Genomic DNA, 17,130 nt, shown 5'->3' with positions numbered 1-17,130 from the left:
TTGGAGTAACTGGTGCAAGTTTAAAAATATTTGACAAGACCTTTTAAAATTTCAAAAGTGTTCACCTTTTAAACCAGCAATGCCACGTCTAGGACTCTGTCTTACAGGCGTATCTCACAGTCATGCAAACATACACTCATACTAGTATCTTTACGGCCCAATGGTTTATAATATTAAAAAAAAAAAAAAACTAGAAATGACCTAAATGTCCATCAATGGAGGACTAGTTAAATAAATTATGAGGTATTCACATGATAAAATCTATGCAGTCATTAAAAAAGAATGGCATCTGTGTCCTACATACAGTATATCTGTGTTTCATAGGATATGGGTGCACTCATGGTTGCTTATGCAGTAGTCTGTTTCAGTTTCTCTCTCTATTCTCCCTCTGCCTCTCCCCACCTCTTTTAAATCTTTATAAATAAGTGAATGACTGAATAAATAAATAAATAAAGTATTTAAAAAGAAAAAGAAAACCTAGTTTCAACATAGTGGAAAAACAAAGTCTGACTTAGCTTTAAATATCTTCACCTTGCCGAACTGGGATCTGGTGCTGGGAAAAGCATGTGTTGTCTCCCCGCTCTCCATCTGGGAGCATGGGATCCAGGACTTTCAGTTCTAAAACCTGAAAAATTGCAGACAAACTAGAGCTAGTGAGTCACCCCACCCTGCCATGTCCCTGAGCATCTCCGCCCTGGGCTATAGCTGCTGATGGCATGCTCTCCCCGAGGAAATGGGAGAAGCATTTCCTGAGGGGTGAGGGGTGGGGGCACAGGAGAAATTTTCCCTGGACTGGGAGCATCATGAGTTGCAAGCCTGCTCTCTTCCCACCTAGTGGCTAGAGCTGGCTTATAGGCAAGCCTTCTGACTCAACGACCCCTCTTTCCTCTCTCCTCCACGAGGTCCCTTCTGTTCTGGTCATCTCCTGCCAGTGCCTCTGCCATCCTGCCACTAGCAGGATGCCTCCAACCTCCAACTCCTCACTCACCAGGGTGGCCCTTTGGGCAGAACCCCAGTGGCTTGCTGGGTCTCCCTCATGGAGTCCTGAGAAAGTAGCTGATACCATCCAATGGAAGTTTCTTGGCTCTACTGCCAAGATAGTGAGCCTTCCTCCCGTTTGGATTGCCTCTGAGGAGACAGAATCCTGACATACAATCACCTTCTAGGCTACATTTTCCTTGAATTGTCTCAGTTCCATGTCTGAGTCCCAACTGCTTGGGACAAATATAAGAGCTCCCCAAGGGCATCCCTGGAATGCCACTTCCCTAGGCTTGGAGTTAGAAGGGGGAACCTCCTGTTCCCCCAAGGGAGTGGTGGTGGGCCTCAGCACACTTGCCCCAAAGAACTCCCCACCCATCAGCCTCCCTTGTATCTGCTGCCTCTCTCTGTGGAGGAATAGGCTCTTGCATTGTCTCAGTACATTCTGTGTGTGTGTGTGTGTATGTGTGAGTGTGTGTGTGTGTGTGCGCGCATGCATATCTCCTTCACTTCAGGCTTGGTGTCTGCTATATTGGTGCCTCCAAGGAGAAGGAGGTAGGGAAAGCCCAATTTGAATATCCTGTCCAGAGGAAAAAACATCACTTGTTCAGTGGTTGTTTGTAGAGAGTGGAGCTGATGGGGGAAAGGATGGACAATTCCTTTTCATTTTATAATTTTATATAAAGTATATATGTATGTTATGTAAAGTATATACATGTGTATATATACACATAAGTCAGATAGTTGTAGTATACATGTGTGCTTATACATGGGGACATACGCATATGTGTATATACACACATAGACATATGTAACTTGCCACAAACATGCCACTTTTGTAAGTAGGAAAAAAAGACACAGATGTGATTATGTAAGAAAAATAGGGGAGGAATAGTCTAAATTCAATAATGACTTTCTGATTGTATTCAAGCTACATGACAACGAACCATAATTAAAATGGAAGCTTTTTTCACTGTTGCAAAAAATGGTTAATTAATAATTTCATTCATTATGCTTACGAAAAGCATATTCAAGTTTAAACAACTTGTAAGAAACAAAATCCACTCTGAAAACCTTCCCTTCAGGTTCCCTCTCCCTGAGCTGTTTAGCGGAGACAAGAAGAGGCTTTGAAGCCTGTGGCTGTGGCGTGAACTCTTGGGTTTCCAATTTGCACCGGGACTAGATTAAATGGAATTCTGCAGCCATCACTCCGATGTGTGGGATTGCACAGAGGCCTGCTCTGTTCTATTTCTGCAGATGTGTTTGATGAGCTGACCCTCTGTTAATGGTCTTTGGGACTGAACTGTCATGTCCCAGAGATTTGCTTCTTTGCAGCTGTCTCATCATTGCCTCATAAACTGTAAGTGAATAGTTCATTGCCAAGACCCACACTTGAAACACTCACCTGTCAACAGCATCATTCTCCTCATACTTCTTAGCTCAAGTTTCTCTCATTTGAGAAACTTGTAGAAACCCAGACCTCCTGTTGGCTCTGAACGGTCTCCAAGTGGATGGATCAGCTGAAACCAGTGAATCTGAATTATTGGCTAGAAATGCTGCAAGTTTCTGTGGCACCTTTCAGTGTGCAGGGAAGGCTAGAGCTGGTACTGCTCAGAATAGCCCCAAGGAAGGCCAGCCCTCACCGGAGGTGCTGAGGGGTCACAATGCTGTGACTAGAATCAGTGGGCCCAATGCCTGCCAAGAGACTTCCCAGTGAAATCCTGCACCTTCCAAATGCTTGCTTTGTGTCCCAGAATGGTAAAAACTCCAAGAACGTAACATGAAGAATTAAAAATACTGTAGAAGTCTAGAAAGTTCCAAATTCAAATATGTATCCTATGTCATAGAAGTTAAGGAATCAAGACTTGCATAGACGTTATGAAATTCAACTATATAAGCATTATGAATGTGTGTGTGTGTGCACATGCACGTGCATGAGTGCTTTGATCTTCAAATTCATATTTCTCACCAAGACTTATAAGGCCAGACCCTACTTCCCTGCCTGAGTCCCTGCTCCCCCAACCTGTAGCTCCAACTTTTGCTTCATGCTCCAGCCCGTCAAACTTCATTTTATTTTTCTGGAGAATTTCATTCAAGTCTCTGGACTCATCCTATATGCTGTGCTCTCTGCCCTCTTCCCTCAAGCTCTTTCCCTGGTCACCCTGCATGCATCCTTCCTGTCTCAACATACTTCCCACTTACATAGGAATCCTCAGGGCCCTCCCACTGTCCTATCTGTGCTTTGTGAAGCTGCTCCCACCTAGAACAGTCCTCAGCACCTAGCACCCCTGCAGTTACACACAGATGGGGACAGAGAGCCCATCAGCCCTGCTCTGAGCTGTACCCACAATATCTGGCCCAGCCTGACACTTGGCAGGAAGTGCTCAAAGCTATTGATCAAATTATCAAAGAAAAAAGAACATGGAAAATGAATGTATTTTTCTAAACTAGGAAGGTAGCTGGTGTGTGATTTTCTCTCACTTTTTTATGTTATAAAATAAATGGAGCAAGTAAAAAGTAATTTGAAGACAGTAGTCATCCCATATTAACAAAATGATCTTCATTTTTCATACTCTTTTTTAAGTTTTGTCCATATATCTGTTACATATAGTTGTTCTATTTTTCATTATTATTATTTAAAATAATATATAAACAAGTTGCATTTTTCTGCATAGTTTTTCATACTTATAATTTTGTTGATAATGTTTTAAGTTGATACATTATACTTTCTCTAACCATGCTTTTAATTTTGTGATTGCATCAGGTATAGAGAATTCTCTGAACTCAGTGAGGTACAGGCATGAGCAGTTTCCTGTTTTCTTCCAATCATCACCTCCTTTTCCTGTCCTTAAGTCATATTTTGGGATGATACCACAGGTTTAGGATCATTTCTCATTATTTTTTTTTGAATTGAAGTAGAACTAACATAACAGTGTTATATTAGTTTCAGGTGTATAATACAATGAGTCAACGATTCCATACTTTATTCAGTACTCATCTCAGTAAGTAGACTCTAAATCTCCTTTATCCCTTTCACCCATGCCCACCCCTCTGGCAATCACCAGTTTCTTCTCTGTATTGAAGAGTCTGGTTTTTCCAGTAATTCCAGAAGGGGGATTACTGGATCATGGGGTAGTTCTATTTTTAATTTTTTGAAGAACCTCCATACTGTTTTCCACAGTGGCTCCTACATTTTGCATTCCCACCAACAGTGCATAAGGATTCCTTTTTCTCCATATTTTTGTCAACAACTTGTTATTTCTTGTCTTCTTGATTCTAGCTATTCTGAATGATATAAGGTGATATCTTAAAGTGGTTTTGATTTCTGTTTCCTTAATGGTAAGTGATGTTGAGCATCTTTTCATGTGTCTATTAATCATTTGTTTATCTTCTTTAGAAAAAATGTCTATTCAAATCCTCTGTTTTTTAACAGGATTATTTCTGTTTGGGAGGTGCTGAGTTATATAAGGTCTTTATATATTTTGGATATAAACCCCTTGTCAGAGATATTATCTGAAAATAGATTTTCCCATTTAGTAAGTTGTCTTTTTTTTTTTTTATAGTTTCCTGTGGTTTGCAAAAGCTTTTTATTTTAATGTACCCAAGAGTTTGATTTTGCTTTCATTTCCCTTGCCTTAGGATACATATCTAGAAAAATGTTGTTATGGCTAGTGCCAAAAATTACACCTATGTTTTCTTCCAGGAGTTTTATGGTTTCAGGTCTCACATTTAGGTCTTTAGTCCAGTTTGAGTATATGTATGGTGTAAGTTTATGTAAGAGGGTGTGTATGGTATAAGAAAGTGGTCCAGTTTCATTCTTTTGCATATAGCTGTCAGTTTTCCTAGAAGCATTTGTTGAAGTGACTGTCTTTTACTCAAAGTGTATTCTTGCCTCCTTTGTCATAGATTAATTGACCACATCAGTATGGGTTGATGTCTGGGTTCTATATTGTGTTCTATTGATCTATGTGTCTATTTTTGTGCCAGTACCATACTGTTTTGATTACTACAGCTTTATGGTGTATCTTGAAACCTGCGATTATGATACCTCAAACTTTGTTTTTCTTTCTCATGATTGCTTTGGCTATTCAAGGTCCTCTGTGGTTCCATACAAGTTTTAGTATTATTTGTTCTAGTTCTTTGAAAAATGCTGTTGGTACTTTGGTAGGGATTGCATTGAATCTGTAGATTGCTTTGGGTGGTATGGACATTTAAACAATATTATTTCTTTCAATCCATGAGCATGAATATCTTTCCATTTGTTTGTATCATGTTCAGTTTCTTTCATCAATATTTTATGGGTTTTGGTACATGGGTCTTTAACCTCCTAAATTAAGTTTGTTCTTAGATCTTCTATTTTTTGTACAGTTGTCATTTATCATTATTAAAAAGTTCTCTCTGGTTCAGTTGGAAACCCAACCTCATCTCTTCTCCTTTCCCTCCATGACTTGATCATGACCTTTAGGACATGTCATGGGGAGGGGATTTTTTTTTTCCACCCTTCTAACCTCACAGTGGGTTTGGGTGGGGAGGCTTGAAGAGATGGAGGAGACTGTACCATGTACTATTACCTGCCAGTGATAGTCAGTGACCCTGATCTTATTCAGGTCACTTTGGTTGGATTCTGGGGCTCTGCTGACATGCTCTCTTTGTGTCATGTTATTTTTCTCAGTATGTTTGGCTTCACACTGAGGTCCTTCATTACCCTATTAGAAAGGAAGAGAGGCATCCCTTTCAAGCCATGCCATTGACCTACAACCCCATGTATCATTTCCTCATTTGGCCACTGGGCATCATAATCCCTGCCTCTCCCTCAGCTTCTTCATATGGGGCCATTTTCTCCTCTATACCCTCCAAGGCCGTAAGAGATAGTGGGGTGGAAGGTTGTTTTCAGCAGGTTACATCCTGATGCTTTCTTACTGCTGTATGAGCTGCTGCATCAGATCCCACCCTCAGAAATCTCCAGCCAAGATGCTGGCCCCAAAGTGGGATGAACCTCCTCACCATGAACACTGACTCCGTGTGACCTCCTCCTTTCCCCTTCCCAGATAGTTCGTTGATAACTGGGGTGAAGGGGGTGATGGCTTGGGTAGCAAGATTTAGCATCTAGCTCTAATTGTTTTTGCCCATTTAAAAATATTGGGGGATAGTTATATCCATTACCATGATTGTCGTGATGGTTTCATGGATGTATACTTATGTCAAAACTAATCAAATTGTGCACTTTATGTGCAGTTTATTATACATCAATTACACCTTGATAAAGCTGTTAAAAAAAATATTATGGGAAGGGAGCCTGGGTGACTTAGTTGGTTAGACATCTGCCTTTAGCTCAGGTCATGATCTTGGAGTCCTGGGTTTGAGCCCTGGATCAGGTTCCCTGCTCAGCAGGGAGTCTGCTCCTCTGCATCTCCCTCTCTCACTGTCCTTCCCTTGTACCCCCAAATCCCCACCCATGTGAATGTGCTCTCTCTCTTTCTCAAAGAAAAAAATAAGATCTTCAAAAAAATGTCAGGGGGAACTTACTGCCTGTTTGTCTTCTTCACCATTTACTTAGAGTATTGTAAATAATGCTGTGTGAACATCATCATGTATATAGGTTTTTTTCTTCTGATGTTTCCTTAAGATAAATTTCTAGGAGTTGGATAACCATTCGTATAGCTCCCCATAAATATTGGTATATTGTTTTTTCAGATAATTTCTTCAAAGAATTTTCAGTGTAACAGCAAGTATGAAAATACTAGTTTAATGGCAGCCTTAAATTTCTTATTTTTTAAGAAAGTTCCTAGATGTAAAATAGTACATTTATTTTTACTTCTTAGATTAATATCAAGATTAATATCATATTAATATCAATATGTTTGGCCAGCTTCTATTTCCTCTTATGAGAACTATTCTTACAGTTCTTATTCTTACTCATTATTTACCTACTGGGGTTTTGATGTTCTTTTATTTTGCTTTTTATAGATGTTGTCATAAAGTGTTTGTGAAATAAAACATTTTTTTTAACTAAAAACAGTGTTTATTTCTATGGTTAGACTATGAGAACAAATTGACTAAGGTAACTGAGATTTGAGTGTAGGTTGTGGAGGTCTGTCAACTGTAGTTCCTAGTGCTGAAGGCAGAGGCTTAACCGACTGAGCCACCCAAGTGCCCTAAAGCTAATCTTTTCAGAGTTGTATGTTTCCCTTTAGGAGAGTGATTTTAAATTGTGAGAGATGTTAATATAGGAATTGGAAGGGGGTGGCGGTGACAAATGTAATAAAAAATATCTTTGGGAAAAATTCAACTTCCCTGCCAAGACAGTTCTTAAGTTTTATTTATAGAATTTTAAAATTTCAAGTACTGTATAAGATTTATGTACACAAGTAGTATACCTAAGATTTTTCTACATATCAAAAAGAATAGAGTCTATAAAAGATTGAGTAACTCTGCTCTGTACTTCTTTTCAAGATGGTGGTATGAGATCATATTTTAAACTGCTCCACAAAAATGATACCTTTACACACACACACACACACACACACACACACACACACACACATTCCATGCTCAAGAACAAGCTATCTATGTAGACAAAATCAAAATGGAAGCATCCAGCCGTAAGTAGGAGTTGAAGTGACAAATAGATTCTGAATCTAGAAATACTCAGCATTGGCCAGAACTTGGGTCTCTGTTGGGTAGACAGGATCAAGAACATTCCATGTGCAGATGGATGGCAGTCAGTCCCACAGAGTGACAACAGGGGCAGGGTGGGGTTTTTCAACCATGAAAGGATTATTGACCGAGCTATGGGTTCTATATATTTAAGTTAATACGGACAATTTAAAAGATTTTTGTTTAAAAGAGCAAATACAATTAAAGTTGTGCAGCTGTGGTGGCTAGAAGAGGAGAAAAGGCAGTGAACATTGACTCTGCCAGGACATTGGCTGATTCAACGGCTAAATCTGTGATATTGCCTCAGAATGGAAGCCCTCAGCTGCTGGCATAGGACCTGTTCTCAGGCGTTGAGTCCCAGAAGTTGGGTGGGGGCCCTGTAAAACTGCTGGAAATAGAGAGTGAATGATAAGAGAAGACAATATGCTACCTTCTTCAAGAAGACAACAAAGCACATAAAACATGCTTTAAAAAAGCTGGCCAGTGAAAATTAACCGGGCAAGAAACAACAGGTGTTGGAGAGGATGTGGAGAAGGGGGAACCCTCTTCCACTGTTGGTGGGAATGCAAGTTGGTGCAGCCACTTTGGAAAACAGTACGGAGATTCCTTAAGAAATTAAAAATAGAGTTACCCTATGACCCTGCAATTGCACTACTAGGTATTTACCCCAAAGATACAGGTGCAGTGAAAAGAAGGCCATATGAACCTCAGTGTTCATAGCAGCAATGGCCACAATTGCCAAACTGTGGAAAGAGCCAAGACGCCCTTCAACAGATGAATGGATAAAGAAGATATGGTCCATATATACCATGGAATAGTACTCAGCCTTCAGAAAGGATGAATATCCAACTTCTGTATCAACATGGATGGGACTGGAAGAGATTATGCTAAGTGAAATAAGTAGAGAGTCAATTATCATATGGTTTCACTTACTTGTGGAGCATAAGTAATAACATGGAGGGCATTAGGAGAAGGAAGGGAAAAGTGAATTGGGAGAAATCAGAGAGGGAGACGAACCATGAGAGACTGTGGACTCTGAGAAACAAACAGGGTTTTGGAGGGGAGAGGGCTAGGGGGATGGGCAAGCTTGGTTGTGGTTATTAAGGAGGGCATGTATTGAGCACTGGGTGTGGTGCATAAACAGCGAATCTTGGAACACTGAAAAAAATAAAATTAAATTTAGAAAAAAGCTGGCCAATGAATAAAAAATTAGGAGAAGAATTTATTATTGAAGAAACAAAAATAATTAAACAATCCCAAAGTGACTTTAAAATAAGTATGTTTAAACTACTCAGAAATAAAGGAAGGAATAACAACCATAAAAATAAAAACTTGTAGCAATGAATCAAGGTCAAATGGATACCAAAAACAAAAACAAAACAAAACAAAAAAACCCCACACTCATTAAAAAATACCCCATAAATAAACAAATATAGTAACTGAGATGAAAAATTCCATAAGTGGATTAAATTCTAGATTTGTAACAAAGACAATTACTGACTTTGAAAATAATGTTGAGGAATTTGCCTAGAAAGAGCAGAGAAATAGAGACAAATATTAAAGAAATGTTAAAAGAGAAGATGGATCATGAGGCACCACAAATCCTTTCTGAACTACTAAAGGATATATTTTATAAAGAAAAAAAGGAAACCCAAAATAAAGAAATGGGATGCCATAAACAATAATGAGCAAGTTAGGAGATAAAAATATATTGGTAAATCAAATTAAATACTGATAATTTAAGAATAACATTTTCATTTTTTCAAAAGATTGATGGAAATAAAATTTAAACCATAAACACAGAAAAGATGAAAAGGATAGGAAACAATGGGTAATGCACACAAAGACCACCGTCTTGTTTAGAGAGATGGAGATATTGAATTGCTTTAGACTTTTAAAGATAAGACATAGTTTAACATTTGTTAAAATAATTACTAAAATAAAAGAAAGGAAATGTGTAGATTATAAACCATTAGAGAAGGAAAGGAGAACGAAGACAATTTTATCAACCTAAGAGAAGAATGAAAGGAAGAAAAGGGAGGAGGAAGATGGAACACTGAAGATGCAGCCCAAAAAATAGAAATTAATCCAGATATATAAATGATCATAATAATTGTTAGTAGATTAAACTCAAGCTTTCTAAAGAAAAAGACAATTAGATTTGATTAAAACAAGTGCTGTTTATAAAACACAACTAAAACAAAACTATATAGAGCAATTGAATATAAAAACTAGAAAAAGACGTAACGGGCAAATAAATACTAACAAATAGAATATTGGTTTAGTAATATTAATACCAAACAGAGTAACATTAAAGACAAAAACATAATGATAAAGAAGCACTCTTTACAATGGCAAAAGAACAGTTTCCAAAAAGATATAAAGTTGTGAATTTGTATGAGCCTAACAATAAAACTTTAATATATAAAGAAAAATTAACAGAATTTTAAGAAAATATGAACAAATTCATAATTATAGAGGGAAACTTAAATACAACTGCATCAGAAATAAAGGAAGCAAACAAAAAACATTTAGTAAGATTATATGACTTAAACACAATTATAAAGCTTCACTAATAAAAATTTAAAATTTGAAGTAACATTCCTTGCAATCATATGTGAAACATTTACAAGTTTATTAAAACAAGTCTCAATAAATTTAAAAAGCACGTCATAGAAAGTATGGTTCCTGACCATATGGAAATAAATTAGAAATTAATAATAGAAAAATCTCTGAAAAACCCAAATATTTGGAAATAAAATAGGACACAAATAAGTTATGAATCAAGGAAGAAATCTAAAGGGAAATTAGAAACTAAACTGAATGAAAATGAAAATACAATATATCAAATTTGTAGGATAACAGTAAAGCCATAACAATTGAAATCAAATCAATTCTTAAAGGAGAATTTTTAGCACTAAACATTTTTATCAGAAAAGAAGAAAGGTCTCAAATCTATGACATCAACTTCAATCTTAAGAAATCAGAAGAGAAGAAGAGATCAGACCTCAAGTAAGTAGAAGAAAGGAAACAATAAAGAGTAGGGAAGAAGTCAATAAACTGGAAAACAAAATAGCAAGGAAATTGAAAGCTAATTCATTGAAAAGATCAAGGAAATGGACTCTAAGCTCACCTTGTCCCATGAATACAACTAAAGAACAGCCTTATCAGCATAAATAATCCAGAAAATTACTTGAAGATGGACAGAACATGCTGTCCACAACTAAATATAGAGAAGAGACCACATGGAAAAGGGTAGGAAGGGCCGAGAAATGGTTGGGAGTTAAAAGGACCCATCAGATTGTCTGTAGGAGGAAGGGATGCTTCAGGCACAGAGCAGGGAGAGAAACAGACCTTTGCACCAGAGAGCCTGCGCAGGGAAGATGAACTGCCATAATATTTGGCTTTGAAAACCAGAGTGGTTGAATTTCACCAGTTCTTACAGTCAGCTCAACTTAAAACCTGGAAATTTAAAAATCAGCAGGTTAATGGGAGAGCCTGGAGGGCAAGAGGAAACGGAGTCTCCACCCTTAAAGGGGTAGCACTAAAATAGCCCTGTGGAGATAGAACAAAGAATGCCCAGGGTACGTGGAAGGGAGATTTCTTTACTAATATCAGAGTGTGTGCCAGAGGGGCAGGGATCTTTGGTAGATTTCTCCAGAACAAAGGGCTGGCAGGCACTGTTTCCCTCCCCCACCCCACAGCATAGACACATGGACACCTGTTGGAAACAGTGCCAGGTCAGCAGTTACTTCCTAACTTGCTAACAGTTACCCACACATTCTCTTGTGGACATACACCCTCCAGCAGGGCCTCAGCTCCAGGTCCCCTCCCACAGCTAACCTGCCCAAACCTAATACCACGTTTCTGCCCCAGTGTGCTCCTGTGTATCCACCCCCTCCAGCCAGTATGCCTTGGTCCCTGGAAGCTACCGGTCCCTTCACACTGGCTTGGACCTTGTTGGCACTGCATAACCCACCACTGTTTTCTCCTGCGGTGTGGTGCTATTGCACCTCTAACCAACACCTGGTCTCACTCAGCTTAAGCCCAAGCAGCCGCAGATTGGCCAGCTAACAGAACAGAAACCCAACACTCTCCCCAGCAGGCAAAGAGATGCACTGCAGGCAACTGGACTGAAATAGATAAACTGAATAGCCTATATCTACCTATTAAGGAAATTGAATTTATAGTTAAAAGCTTTCCATAAAGAAAACTTTAGTCCTAGATGACTTTACTGGTGAATTCTGCCAAATAGTTCTATCTAAATATGAACAGCCTTTTTCACAGAGCTATAATAGAGAATCCTAAAATTTGTTTGGAACCCAAAAAGACCTCAAATAGCCAAAGCAATTTTGAAAATGAAGAACAAAACTGGAGGTTTTAGAATCCCAGATTTCAAGATATACTACAAAGCTGTCTCAATCATAATAATATGGTACTGGCACAAAAATAGACACATAGATCGTGGGACAGAATAGAGAGCCCAGAAATCAACCCATGATTATATGGTCAGTTAATCTTGGAGGCAAGAAGATGCAGTGGGAAAAAGACAGTCTCTTCAATAAATGGAGTTGGGAAAATTGGTCAGCTACATGTAAAAAAAAAAATGAAACTGGGCTACTTCCTGACACCAGACAAAAAATAACCTCAAAATGGATCAAGGACCTACCTGTGAGACCTGAAATTATAAAAATCCTAGGAAAGAGCACAAGCAGTAATGTTTCTGACAATGGCCACAGCAACAGTTTTCTAGATATGTCTCCTGGAAAGGGAAATAAAAGCAAAATTAAACTCTTGGTATTACATCAAAATAAGATGCTTCTCATTAGTAAAGGAAAGAAGCAACAAAACTAAAGTACAGCCTCATGAATGGGAGAAGATATTTGAAAATGACATATCTGATAAAGGATTAGTATGCAAAATATATAAAGAATTTATACAACTCAACACCCCAACAATGAATAATCCAATTTAAAAATGGGCAGAAGACATGAACAGATGTTTCTCCAAAGAAGACATACAGATGGCCAACAGATACATGAAATGATGGTCAACATCACTTATCAGAGCAATACCAATCAAAACCACAATGAGATACCACCTCAGACACCTGTCAGAATGACTAAATTAAAAACATGAGAAACAAGAAGTGTTGGTGAGGATGTGGGAAAAAAGGAACTGTTGGCAGAACCACGAACTGGTGCAGCCACTATGGGAAACAGTATGCAGGTTCCTCAAAATATTAAAAATAAAACTACCATATGATCCAGTAATTCCACTACGGGGTATTTACCCAAAGAAGATAAACACACTAAAAAGATATATACACCCCTGTGTTTATTGCAGCATTATTTGCAATAGTGAAATTATGGAAGCAGCCCAAGTGTCCATTGATAGATGAATGGATGAAGAAGATCTGGCATAGATGTAGAATAGAAGATAGGTAGATAGACAGACAGACACACAGTGAATATTATTCATCCATAAAGAAGAATGCAATCTTGCCATTTGCAACAATGTGGATGGAGCTACAAAGTATAATGCTAAGTGAAATAAATTTTACTCTTATGTGGAATTTAAGAAACAAAACAAACAAAAAGAAAACAAAACCAGACTCTTAATCAAAGAGAGCAAATTGGTGGTTACCAGAGAGGAGGTGGGTGGAAGGATGAGTGAAATAGGCAGGGGGATTAAGAATACACTTGTCTCAATGAGCATTGAGTAACATATAAAATTATCTAATAATAGAATTATTGAATCACTATATTGTACATTTGAAACTAATATAATACTGTATGTTAACTACACTGGAATTTTAAAGTGTAAGAAATAGGCAAACTGAATAGCCTATTTCTTTTTTATTTTTTTATTAACATATAATGTATTATTAGCCCCAGGGGTACAGGTCTGTGAATTGCAGGTTTATATCACATACCTTCCTCAATGTCCATAACCCCACACCCTCTACCTACCCCTCTCCCCCCAGCAACCCTCAGTTTGTTTTGTGAGACTAAGAGTCTCTTAAGGTTTGTCTCCCTCCCGATCCCATCTTGTTTCATTTATTCTTTTCCTACCCCCCAAGCCCCCACATTGCCTCTCAACTTTGTCATATCAAGGAGATCATATGATAATTGTCTTTTTATGATGACTTATTTTGCTCAGCATAATACCCTCTAGTTCCATCCACGTCATCACAAATGGCAAGATTTCATTTCTTTTGATGGCTGCCTAGTATTCCATTGTACATATATAACACATCTTCTTTATCCATTCGTCTGTTAATGGACATCTAGATTCTTTCCATAGTTTGGCTATTGTGGACATTGCTGCTCTAAACATTTGTGTACCCTTGCCCCTTCAGATCACTACATTTGTATCTTTAGGGTAAATACCCAGTAGTGCAATGAATAGCCTGTTTCTATTAAGAAAATTGAATTTGCAGTTAAAAACTTTCCACATAGAAAATTTCAGTTCCAGGTGACTTTATTCGTGAATTTTGACAAATATTTAAAGGAGGAAAGAAACACCAATTATATATACAAATTCTCCCAGAACATTTAAGAGCAGGAAATACTTCCAAAATTAAAATTCAGGTATAAGTCTAACTTTAATTAATACCATGTCCAGATGAAGTTATTATAATAATATTAGCTAACGAATGTAAAGCAAAAATTCTAAGAAAATTAGCAACTAGAATAACAATTTATGAAAAATACAGTATATCACCATGATGATGTATATCATGATGAAGGGAATGAATGCAATTCCCGTCAACAAGGTAAGGAAAGAAGCAAAAGGCATTTATGTGGATAGGAGCAAGTAAACCTGTCTTTATTCACAGACGTAATTGTTGATGTAAAAATGCCTGGGACCAGGGCGCCTAGGGGGCTCAGTCAGTTAAGTGTCTGCCTTTCACTCAGGTCATGATCTTAGAGTCCTGGGATAGAGTCTGGCTTTAGGCTCCCTGCTCAAGGGGAGTCTGTTTCTCCCTCTCCCTCTGCCCCTGCTGCCCACTCGTGCTCTCTCTCTTTCTCAAATAAAGAAATAAAATCTTTAAAAACATGCGTGGGATCTACAAAAAAAATCTCCTAGGACTAATAAATGAGTTTATTAAGTGTTGGGATACAAGATCAATATACAAAAATCAAGTCTGTGTCTACATACAAGCAACGAGCAATCTGAAACTCAAATTAGAAAGCAATACCATTTACAGTTGCATCAAAAACTACTGACTATTAAAGATAAATCTTTAAAAAGATACAGCAGACATATATAATGAAAACTAGAAAATATTGCTGAGTGAAACGATCACAGAAGAAAATAAAAGGAGAGATCCTCTGTTCATAGGTCAGAAGAGTCAATATTGTTAAGGCGTCAGTTATTCCTAAACTAATCCCTAGATTCAGTGCAATCACCATGAAAATCCAGCAGCCTTCAAAAAACCAAACAACATTTTGTACCAATTAAGAAAATACAAATACCAGCATACAAAGTTGGCAACTGATAAAATATATAATGAGATTATATATATGTATATATATTATACATACATATGTACATGTTTGTGATTCTGTATTTGTGAATTCTCCTACTTGTTAAAATTTCTTTGTAATCCCCCAAATCGATACTCCCAGCACTCTGATGGTCATTCAGTGGTATATGCAGAGCAGCACAAATTTTGAGTGGCTCAAAGCACATGTTTCTAGCTGAGGCTGAACAGGGAGATGTTCTCTCTTTTGTTTCAGTTCTCGTACTGTCAGTAAGTATCCTTTCCATGGTCTAATTACTGCCACATTTTGCAATTTTTTTGTGCTTTTTGCTCATGATTTCATGTTTAAAATGGTCTTTAGCATAGTCTGAAGTATATCTAGGGCTCCTAAGCACAAGAAGGCTCTGATGCACTTGACTGTGTGCTAAGTGATAAGGTGTAATGTTGTTGGCCACAGTTCAATGTTAATGAATCAATAATATGTATTAAATAAGGTGTCTTTAAATAGAAACATACACAATACAAAGTTACATACTGATCGGTGGTGAAAATGTTGTGACCAGAGGCATCCTAGAAATGGACCCTGTATTTCTCTTGGTAGCAATGGTGTTCAATATTTGATAATTCCGTGTTTGCGGTATCTTTATCACTGTAACTACCATCAGTAACGAGAATTAACTATGTGTACATGTACACATACTGTATATAGGCAGTAAATAGCTAAAAATATACTTAAGCTCACCGAATCTGGAAAGGCAAGTAAAATAAACATAGAAATATTTCATGCTCATCAGAGTGGCAAACATTTTATACTCTGACAAACTGTTTTTGAGATGTGAGGAAATAGGAACTTTCATGCACTTCAGTGATAGTTTAAATTGGTAAAAACACTTCAGAGAGCAATTTCACAAAATCTAATCAAGTTGAAAGCTTAGATTTCCTTTGGCTCAGCAATTGTGCTTCTCAATACAGAGCAGGAAAAACTCTCCTGTGTAGTACTGGTTTTAATATTTTTAGTGGACAAATATCTATTTTAATTGGAATATGGTAAGAACTTCACAAAACATTCTTAAAAAGAAAAAAAAGATTTTATTTATTTATTTATTTGAGAGAGAGAGAAGAGCAGAGAGGGAGAAGCAGACTCCCTACTGAGCAGAGAGTGTGACTTGGGGCTCTATCCCAGGACTGGGAGATCATGACCTGAGCCAAAGGTAGACGTTTAACAGGCTGAGCCACCCAGGTGCCCCAGAACTTCACAAAATGTTCTTGACTGTTAAATTCATTGGTGTTTTCTAACACTATGTTGAAGTCAAAGTGCAGCAATATTGCTGAAGAACCATCCCATGGAAACTTGCATGTACTTCTGTGTAAAACTGTGTCATTAATATGGTACAGCAGTTCTGATGATGCTATAGTTTCAGTTTCACTTTTGTAGAGTAAATTCTTCATGTGAGCCCTTTCTAATATTTCTAAGGCTGGAATGTGTGTTGGGGACTGTCCTGGGACTAACATATATATTAGATTATCTTGGTTTATAGAAAGGTCAATTTAAAGTACTACTTTTGAGTTAGCATATGTATTTAAATATAAAATTGCATGGAGCACTGGGTGTGGTGTATAAACAACCTTGGAACACTGAAAAAATCAAGTCAAATCAAATATTTTAAAAAACCTGACAAATGAATAAATAAATATAAAATACAGACCAAATATGTCTGATGTATGTGCAAAATATAAAGATTCATAATAAAATGATCATCCACATTTTAAACCTAGTCTAGAATAGATTATGCTTATGCTTGAAATAAGTCAAGCAGAGAGAGTCAGTTATCATATGGTTTCACTTACTTGTGGGACATAAGGAATAACACAGAGGAGGACATTAGGAGAAGGAAGGGAAAAGTGAAGGGAAGGAATTGGAGGGGGGATGAACCATGATAGACAAAAACAACAAAAAAAGATACACCCCCAAATGCAGTATAAACTCTGACTCTGGAAGGAATAAG

At 37.5% G+C, this 17,130-nt stretch overlaps 1 long non-coding RNA gene across 1 annotated transcript; it reads right to left on the bottom strand.

Moving 5' to 3' along the window:
• Nucleotides 1-537: 537 nt before the first annotated feature.
• LOC116569594 lies at nucleotides 538-10,986 on the bottom strand. The gene is made up of 3 exons (XR_004277095.1): nucleotides 10,769-10,986; nucleotides 2,384-2,498; nucleotides 538-625 (listed from the first exon to the last, which is right to left on the bottom strand). It is a non-coding gene; the product is annotated as an uncharacterized LOC116569594 (long non-coding RNA).
• Between the last annotated feature and the right edge of the window lie 6,144 nt (nucleotides 10,987-17,130).

The sequence above is a fragment of the Mustela erminea genome, chromosome 11 (assembly GCF_009829155.1).
Source record: "Mustela erminea isolate mMusErm1 chromosome 11, mMusErm1.Pri, whole genome shotgun sequence".
Taxonomy (NCBI): domain Eukaryota; kingdom Metazoa; phylum Chordata; class Mammalia; order Carnivora; family Mustelidae; genus Mustela; species Mustela erminea.
The sequence above is the reverse complement of the archived record's forward strand: the minus strand, read 5'-3'. Positions and strand labels throughout refer to the sequence as shown.